This window comes from Colias philodice, chromosome 3, assembly GCF_061535455.1.
Source record: "Colias philodice isolate Cphi_HAF_F1 chromosome 3, ilColPhil1 Martin Lab GWU primary, whole genome shotgun sequence".
NCBI classification, from domain to species: domain Eukaryota; kingdom Metazoa; phylum Arthropoda; class Insecta; order Lepidoptera; family Pieridae; genus Colias; species Colias philodice.
The window spans coordinates 12,743,524-12,751,955 of NC_143088.1; positions in this window are offsets into that span (position 1 = coordinate 12,743,524).

Below are 8,432 nucleotides of genomic sequence, written 5' to 3' on the forward strand. Positions count from 1 at the left end.
TTCCAAACTGTCCCTGCGCGATTCTAATACTGAAATACATAGGAATGCGACGCAGATGGTCTAAATATACGTAGATTGAGCTTGGGATACTAGCGCTGATTCAAATCCTTGTTTAGTCAAAGCTTTTGTAAATAGTTGATTGTTTTAAATATAAAACATAACGTATTTAGAATTGATTCATAATTAAACTTTTTTGATCCCTGAAAATTACAAATTTTATGTAAACGAAGGATATGTAGCAATATTTATGTTTATTGTGCAAAAGCCAAGAACGTCTACAGAATTCAGATGTAAAATAATACATGAATGTTACTGTTATTCACTACTTTTCAAATCTTGTGTTTCATTGATGAATGTAATGGCTATAGGCTATAGCTTAATCTTTCTAGCTAACAACAAAAAATGTGTCACTCGAAAAGGTAAAATATTCGTAAGTTTGTCAGTTCAAGCGAATAGCGTCCAATAAGGTTTCAATCCTGTTTGCTTCGCTTATCTTTTCCACATAACGTCAATATATTCAGACATATCCCCGGCATCTTCCCCCGTGTATAGTGCACAAACGCATCATTATAACGGGGGTATTTTTGGCCACTGGTTACCACGTGCTCGCGGTAAACATCCGGACAGTAGCGGGTTAAGGGAAATAATGATCACTTTAATTTTATAGCGCTTTTCAAAAATGTTTTACAACATTGGAAAAACGTATCTCTAATGCCAAACAAGAGCTTAGTAAGATAGGCTAAACCTTGGGCTAAACGTATCGATCATTATTAAAGTTTAGTTAAACAAAGCATAATTGGATGGAACGACGTTCATTATGACAAAAGTATGTCCACAATGTTTCAGAGATAATATTTATAATTTCACACATTGCATAGTGTGAAAGTGTCTGTTTGTAGTTATGTCTTGAAATGATTAGATCATTGCAAAGCTGCTCCTTTTTTATTTTACTTACTTTGATAGCAAGAGATTGCATATAGCATATATTTAACCCTATGATTTACAAAACATAAAACAAGGTGACTATTTAGTTGGCAATTAAAGCAAATAGGATCCTAACCTATTTAAAAAAAATACAATGCATTACATTATATTAATCCCTGTCCATAAATTATTCTTGCGCTGAAATTCTAGAAATACTATTAATAGTTGAACTTTACTTGAACTAAGTACTCGAAATATCCACAAAACAACGACTATCAAACGCAGCTGCTCCGTTCCCGAGATATCTATCGCAAAAAGGGCAAACAGACACAACGTGCTAAATTAGAGCTAGTTTCATAGTTTTAATCAAAAATTCAAATCAAATTCAAATTTATTTATTTGTTTCACAATATTATACACGTAAAAGTTATTCTAACATACGAGTAAAACTACGACTAGGTATATTGTAAAATTTTAAAAAGAAACAGTTACACTTTATAAATTTTGAACCTAAATGAAAATTATCATTTTCATTTAGGTACTTAATAATCATATACCAACTTTTAAAATAGATACTTAATAATTGTTTTTAAAAATTATTGAAATAAAGCCGCAATTAAAATTTATTTGGTTGCTATTTATCTAAACTACGGTAAAATGATTTCCTTTTTTTATATCAACTCGAAAACCATTTTATAACTTTTATAAAAATTTCGCCGAACGAAAATTTAGAATTTTATTACCAAAATCTAATAAAAGTTAGTAGGGCTTTTATAAAATACCAATTTCATTTCAATTATAGGATGCACGTAAACCGCAGAATGCAAAAAACATTGATAAAATATAAGTACTTCATCTAGATGAGTTTTATTTTATCTCAATAAATGGTAGAGATTGAGTTAATATTCGAAACAAAATACCTACACTTAAATTAACAGTTTTTAATCAGGTCATATCCTACTAATTTTATACATGCGAGAGAGGATGGATGTTGGTTAATCTTTCACGAAAAAACTACTGGTCGGATTTGGATGAAACTTTAAAGTAATATAGGTTATTCATCAGAATAACACATAAGCTATAGAAATACTTGTTTCGGCCCACAGGTTCGTCCGCACACCTATATCTAAGAGAAAATGCCGCAAACAATTCTGTAGTTATTTTCTTTCATACGTTCCTCTTTACTTTCTATATAAATATGCAATAACTATTCAGACATTGGCATACCATTATGTTAAACATAAGCACTTACAGAATCTAATACAGCCACTATCTGAGCTTAAAGCCCGATGGAACAATAACTATTTCATGTAAACAGACCCTTACTACAGTAATATTTGGGGCTTTGAAATCAGCGATAGTAGGTACTGAATAATCATTTTATATTAATGTTTCAAACTCAAACTCAAAAATTTACTTGACTTCTTCTAAAACCACTTTTGAATCGTCATATTTTTATTTTTTAACATTTACCACCGATTCGAAGAACCGGCAATAAACTCCATAGTTGCCAAAAATGTGGTAGCTTCAAATTTCCCGAAAAGTATAAATCGTGATGGTTTGTTGTATAATCAGCACACCTAATGAAACTATATCAAAAACATATTTCAGTTGCTCAGGAAATATTGCAGTAGCCCAACATAATAATTATCTATACAATTTTTGTAAGAACCTTAGCTTAATATTATGTAATATTATATTATGTTATAGGGTAGGAAGGTAGTAGGTATTAATTTGAAATCAAGAAGTATATCTCGAAATGTATTAAGAAGCTAATTTACTGGGAAATAATTCTTCCGTACGAAATGTAACGTAATAATAATTCTTCTATACTAAAACGCTGTTTTCATGGCCCCAACGTAAGCACAGTGATAAATATTAGCACATAGATGATGGAACATATGTGCCGCAGTTCTGTACTTATTTTACTTGTTGACAAACATCGACGACAGATTTAAATCACGCTTTAAAACACAACTAATGAAATCACAGAAACTAACTGCTTTTAACCTGTGGTTGATTGTTGTTGTGTGGTTGTGCTATATTATAATGTTCAGTAATAAATAATTTATGAAAACAAAAAAGGTTTAGTACTATGGTTACATTTAGCCTATTTTGAAGTGAAAACTTCTTTAGCGGCGTTAAGCACTTTTTCTGTAATGGGTATAAAATCTTAAACTCGCGTCAGGACACGTGACCTGATCGAAAAAGCGTAAGACGGATGGAGAGTAGATAGCTATCCCCTCTCTACTACTCGCGTTTTCACTTCTGCCGGCACTCCCGGAGTGCAACCCGTCTTTTTTTTTCTTTTTTCTAGTAATTACGACGGCTGGACGGATTTCGATGTCATTTAACGCACAGATTTGTTATTGTCTTGACTTCTTTTCAACTAAAAGCTAATAACTATGCGAAGTACGATAAATAATTTTATATACTTACCTACATAAATATTAAAACGTTCTTTATCACAATCTTAAAACATCTCAGCATCATTTTACATCGTAAAGAATTACTTACATTTGTATTTAACCTCCGTCCTTGCCTTATAATGTCCCCATAAAAAACGAATTAATTTGAATGACAAATATACCCTAATACAACATTTGAATTTTCCGTCGTCATTACGGGATGTTAATATTTCACTGCATATTATTATTTCGGAATATTTGAATAAGAAAGCTAAGATTTCTTGAGGAAAAACAAAGAAGTAGGTGTACCTACCTAGTGTGTTTTACTAATATTTTAAGCGCAACATTCATGCTAAGTATATCCATTTGTTAAAACTAGTATAAACTGACATACCTATTATCATACCTATTGGTACGATCACTTTTAATTATTAGTTTGTTGATAAATATCAACTAACAAGTAAGTAAGACGATTAGGTACGATATTGGTAGTGTTATCAGTCATGTTCTGTTGAATTCGTAAAATTAATAAATGAGTCAAAATCGAAGAACGACCAAAGATTTTGAACGCTTTATATTCAAGATCTTTGAGAACGACATTTTCTTCCATATACATTCTTCTCATTGAAATCTCAACGCAGTAGACTGACCACACAAAAACAATGTTCATCACATGCGTTCATTATCTGTGCTAAACAAAATGTCCCTTAACCAATTTCCCGCGCAAAAACGCTCATTCCAAATTCAAAACTCACCGTTGACCTCTAGAATTCACAAAAGAGATCTCATTCAATTTCATTAAGCAAATTCATAAAAGTCGATTGAAATCAGTGATTTCTCCCAGGGCACGTAGGCCTTTGAAATTTTTACGGATTTCGTACGCGGGATGGCCCTTACAGCCATTATGAGTAAACAGTTTGCGTATAAAATTAACTAGGTACGCGTTGGGAAGACTGAATGAAGTCGGTTCAAGTTATAAGCTCAAGCGGTAGCAATGTGCTGCTTTTGAAAACTACGAAAAATATTCAACTTCTACGCAACAATTGTGCTAGACTCAGTCGACAACATTTCTATTTTTACCAACACGTATCGCTGTTCTATCTTCTCGTATTGTTATATTTATCTGTTTAGGTGATACTGGTAATTTTTGTTATGTCTAAAATCCGCGAAAAGCGCCGTAGATAGATAGATATTAGCATCTTGTCGGGTCTGAATATCTCTGTTCATATATACGTAGGTACCCTGTGTATAATCAAAATCATAAAATTGTATAATCCCGTTTTAGCAGTTTTATCGCTATCGCTTGTATTTAGGACACAAATACAGTAAAGCAAGTGCGAGCAGTACTTGCACTAGAAGGGTTCCATAAGATTAACATAATATCAAAATTTGTATAATAATTAATATGATTATGTGTGAGAATAGCCATTTTTATTATTTTTTGAGTTTGGGAATAGTTTTTTTGCTCATTTATGTTTCTGAATTGAAATTTAATTTGATTAGAGTTTGAGAAAGCTTAATAAATGACAGATACAAGAAAAAATTTAAGCAGCATTTAAATATGATTTCAGACGTTCATAGTTAACGTCTGATAGGTATTCAATTCAGAATCGGATTTACAATTCCACTAAAGTATAATGATATAATCATCTGTATATTATAATATATATATATACATAAAAATGAAACCCGTTTCGCGTTGTCACGGCATCACGTGTGAACGGCTGAACCGATTTCGATAATCTTTTTTTTATTATATTCCTTGAAGTACGAGGATGGTTCATATGTAGAGAAAACGTAAATATGTACCACGGGCGAAGCCGGGGCGGACCGCTAGTTGGAAATAAAAGAATTAAGCTTCATACTGATTTCATTTCATGCACTTCTTTGTTAAAATGAAAAATTAAAACGTTAAACAGTATAAGCAATGGAATCACGATGCTTGAAAGTAATTGTTCATTACGACTGAATGACAAAATATATTTATCTACCCGCTTAATACGAAATAAACGGATATATTCACGAACTACTCTTTCTTCCGAAATAAAATTCACTCAATACATCATTAAAACGCGTAGGAATAGTATTGTTGTATGATTATTACTTTTATTTTTCACAAATAACTATTGATTGTAGTAGAATAAGTTTTATTTATTAAAGTGCTGTAATCTTCATGTTCTACGGAACCCTAGAAATAAAATAACATTGTCGAATCTTCATTAAGCTAAATTGTTTGCCAAGAATCGTGTAAACACAGCTTTGGTGCACAATTTACAAGGTTTGGTCTTTTATTGACTTCAATGTTTTTGCGGTCAATTCCATATTTTCTTACAACGTTCATTTAGAATTTAGATGATTATTGAAAATAGTCTTTATTCCATATGCCGTAAGTGCCAGTTTCAGTGAATGTATTTCAGGACAATTTTGAATGAGGATATAATATTAATTATTATTGCTGTTCTTACAAATCGTAATGTTCCGTGTTCCTTTGTGGATTGATGAATTTATACTTGTTTCTTTGAAGACAAATAGGTGATTAATCTTTTGTGCTTTACCAGATCAAGATCGAAGCTCCCACAGTTACCAGTGGAAGCATATTTTTCATTGTTTTTGGTTATTTCAAACTCAAACTCAAACTCAAACATTTATTTATTCAATTAGACTTCTTCTAGAAGCACTTTTGAAACGTCATTAGGCACATATTTTTAACATTTACCACCGATTCGGAAAGCAGTATCTACGGAGAAGAATCGGCAAGAAACGCCATAGTTGCTCTTTTTAATCATATCAGTTTTACAATTTTACAAATTACATATTATGTAACATCATAATAACATTAACATTATTAACATAATATGCCAAAGAATTTAATTTATTGATCAGTAAATAATCTTTAGACTAAAGATATTATAGAAAAGTCGACCTTTTGATGATTAACTTTTAAGTGGCAGTTTCTCAGTGGAGAGACTTTAACCTTGAGTTTTTCAAAGTGTATGTAAAACAGCCCCTTGAGATGAATCAGAAGTCAAAACGGGAGCAATATTCCATCAAAAATAATGAAATTTTAATCAAAGTCCACACACAATCTATAGCAGAATAAGAATATTGTTTCAGTTTTCATATAATGTGAAAACGCAGTTCTTTTCTAGCATAGGTACACAATGAAACTGCATCGTTACACGTAGAAACGGTTGCTCATAAAAGAATTTCCATAGCAGCTTTTGTAATCGAGTTTTCGTTAACACTAGAACAAAACAGTTGTGTACAAAGCAATGCAGGTTTTTGTAAGGTCTGAATGTTTTGTTAGATGTACACTCAATATCAGCTGACCCTCGTCACGGCTACAAAGCATTTTTTCACGTCGGCCCAATACTTTGAGACATTTAGGTCGGACTAACTGTTGCAATGTTTTATTTAATTTAGCTGTCTATTTTTCTAAGCGAATGTTTTGGCCTACTGTTTCCAATGGTTTATTAGAAGGTCAATGATGATTTGTGGGGTAGTAGGTACTGCTTAGAGACTATGTCTGGATCGATTTCTTAGACCTGACAGTTTTCACTACTTTGCTGTGGGTTGGCCAAAATATAGTTACATGATAGGTGATGATAGTAACATTAGATGAAACGTCTAGTCTTAGGCTAGTTGCAGGTTTCCAAATAAGTTGTATACATAGGGTAAAAGTGGGATAGATGCCCCACTTTTTGAAATAGCCTCATAATTTTAAAAACATGAATCTTATACGAACACTTTGTATGAATATAGCTAGGTTAATTATCTGTTTTGAATTACTATATATATTTTTTATCCTATCATTTATAGATAATGTGTAATAAATATTTTTGTAGAACACCTTTTTAGAGGATAGATTGCTTCCTAGTTGGATAGTTGCCCCACCATGAAAATACTAAGGAGGATAGATGCCTACAGAGTGGGATAGATGCCTTACATACTCTATAAACGCGAAATCTAATAAAATTTATATGATAAACCAGTAAATGTCGTGTTAACATAGTTGTTCTGTTGTCCAAGAATATACTTGCGCTCGCACTCCTTCTTTTCTTTTGTATTTTCGTGGCGTGGTTCTCCTACAATCAGTATAAGGGCAGATCATTAATAAGTAAGTATACATAACAAAAAAGCAAATTAAACGAGTAAAATCGGATAACATAGAGAAAACCTCTGACGCAATCAGGTAAAAATATAAACAGTTCCTGTGATTATCGATAATAACATACAGTAAATACCTATGTATTGAGGGATAGATGCCCTTAGAGGCCCCTAAGGGCATCTATCCCTCGAAAAGAAAGGGGCAACTATCCTTTTTGATAAGGATAGCTGCCCCAGTATTTTTTTTATTAAATAAAAATAAAGGAGCCACTATTTTCACTTAGATTTGTACTTAATGAACTAGTGTATAGACATAATAAGAAATATAGTGAAATTTATTAATACTTATAAAGTTATGCAAAGGCAAATATCAACCTTTTTAAATTTTAACGTGTTCGTGAAGTTCGCCGCGGATATTATAACACGCACTAGCGAAACACGTCTTCACCAAACAACAGCTCATGCGTACCCGAGGTGCGGGGTGATAGGAGCTCCTATTTAAATCATTAATTCGTAGTCACGACTCTGAGAAGTGAGGTTTTTTGAAAATGGGGCATCTATCCCCGTGCGGCATCTATCCCACTTTTACCCTACTTAGATATGAATTGTTGCAGTTGGTAAAATCAGTACACAAGACGAAATCTTTCGATCGATACGACTGTAAAAGTTGGAAAAGCAAATATATTACAACCCGTATCCTGCTACAGGGGTTTAACAATAGTAAAACTTGCAAGAATGTAATATCACAACTTCAACGCCAAGACATAACAATGTAATCTTCTAACGAACATAACCGAGCCGAAATGTACCAAAATTCAGATTAAATTGTTAGGAAATTTTACCAAAATCGACGACAAATCCGAATATCATTTTGACCATCGAAATTCTACGGCAATCCGCAAAGTTTGTTTCTTGCTGAAGATTGAAAATTGATAAAACAATGACTTCATCAGAACCATTGTACAACTTTGTTACAGGAAATGTCCGCAGGCT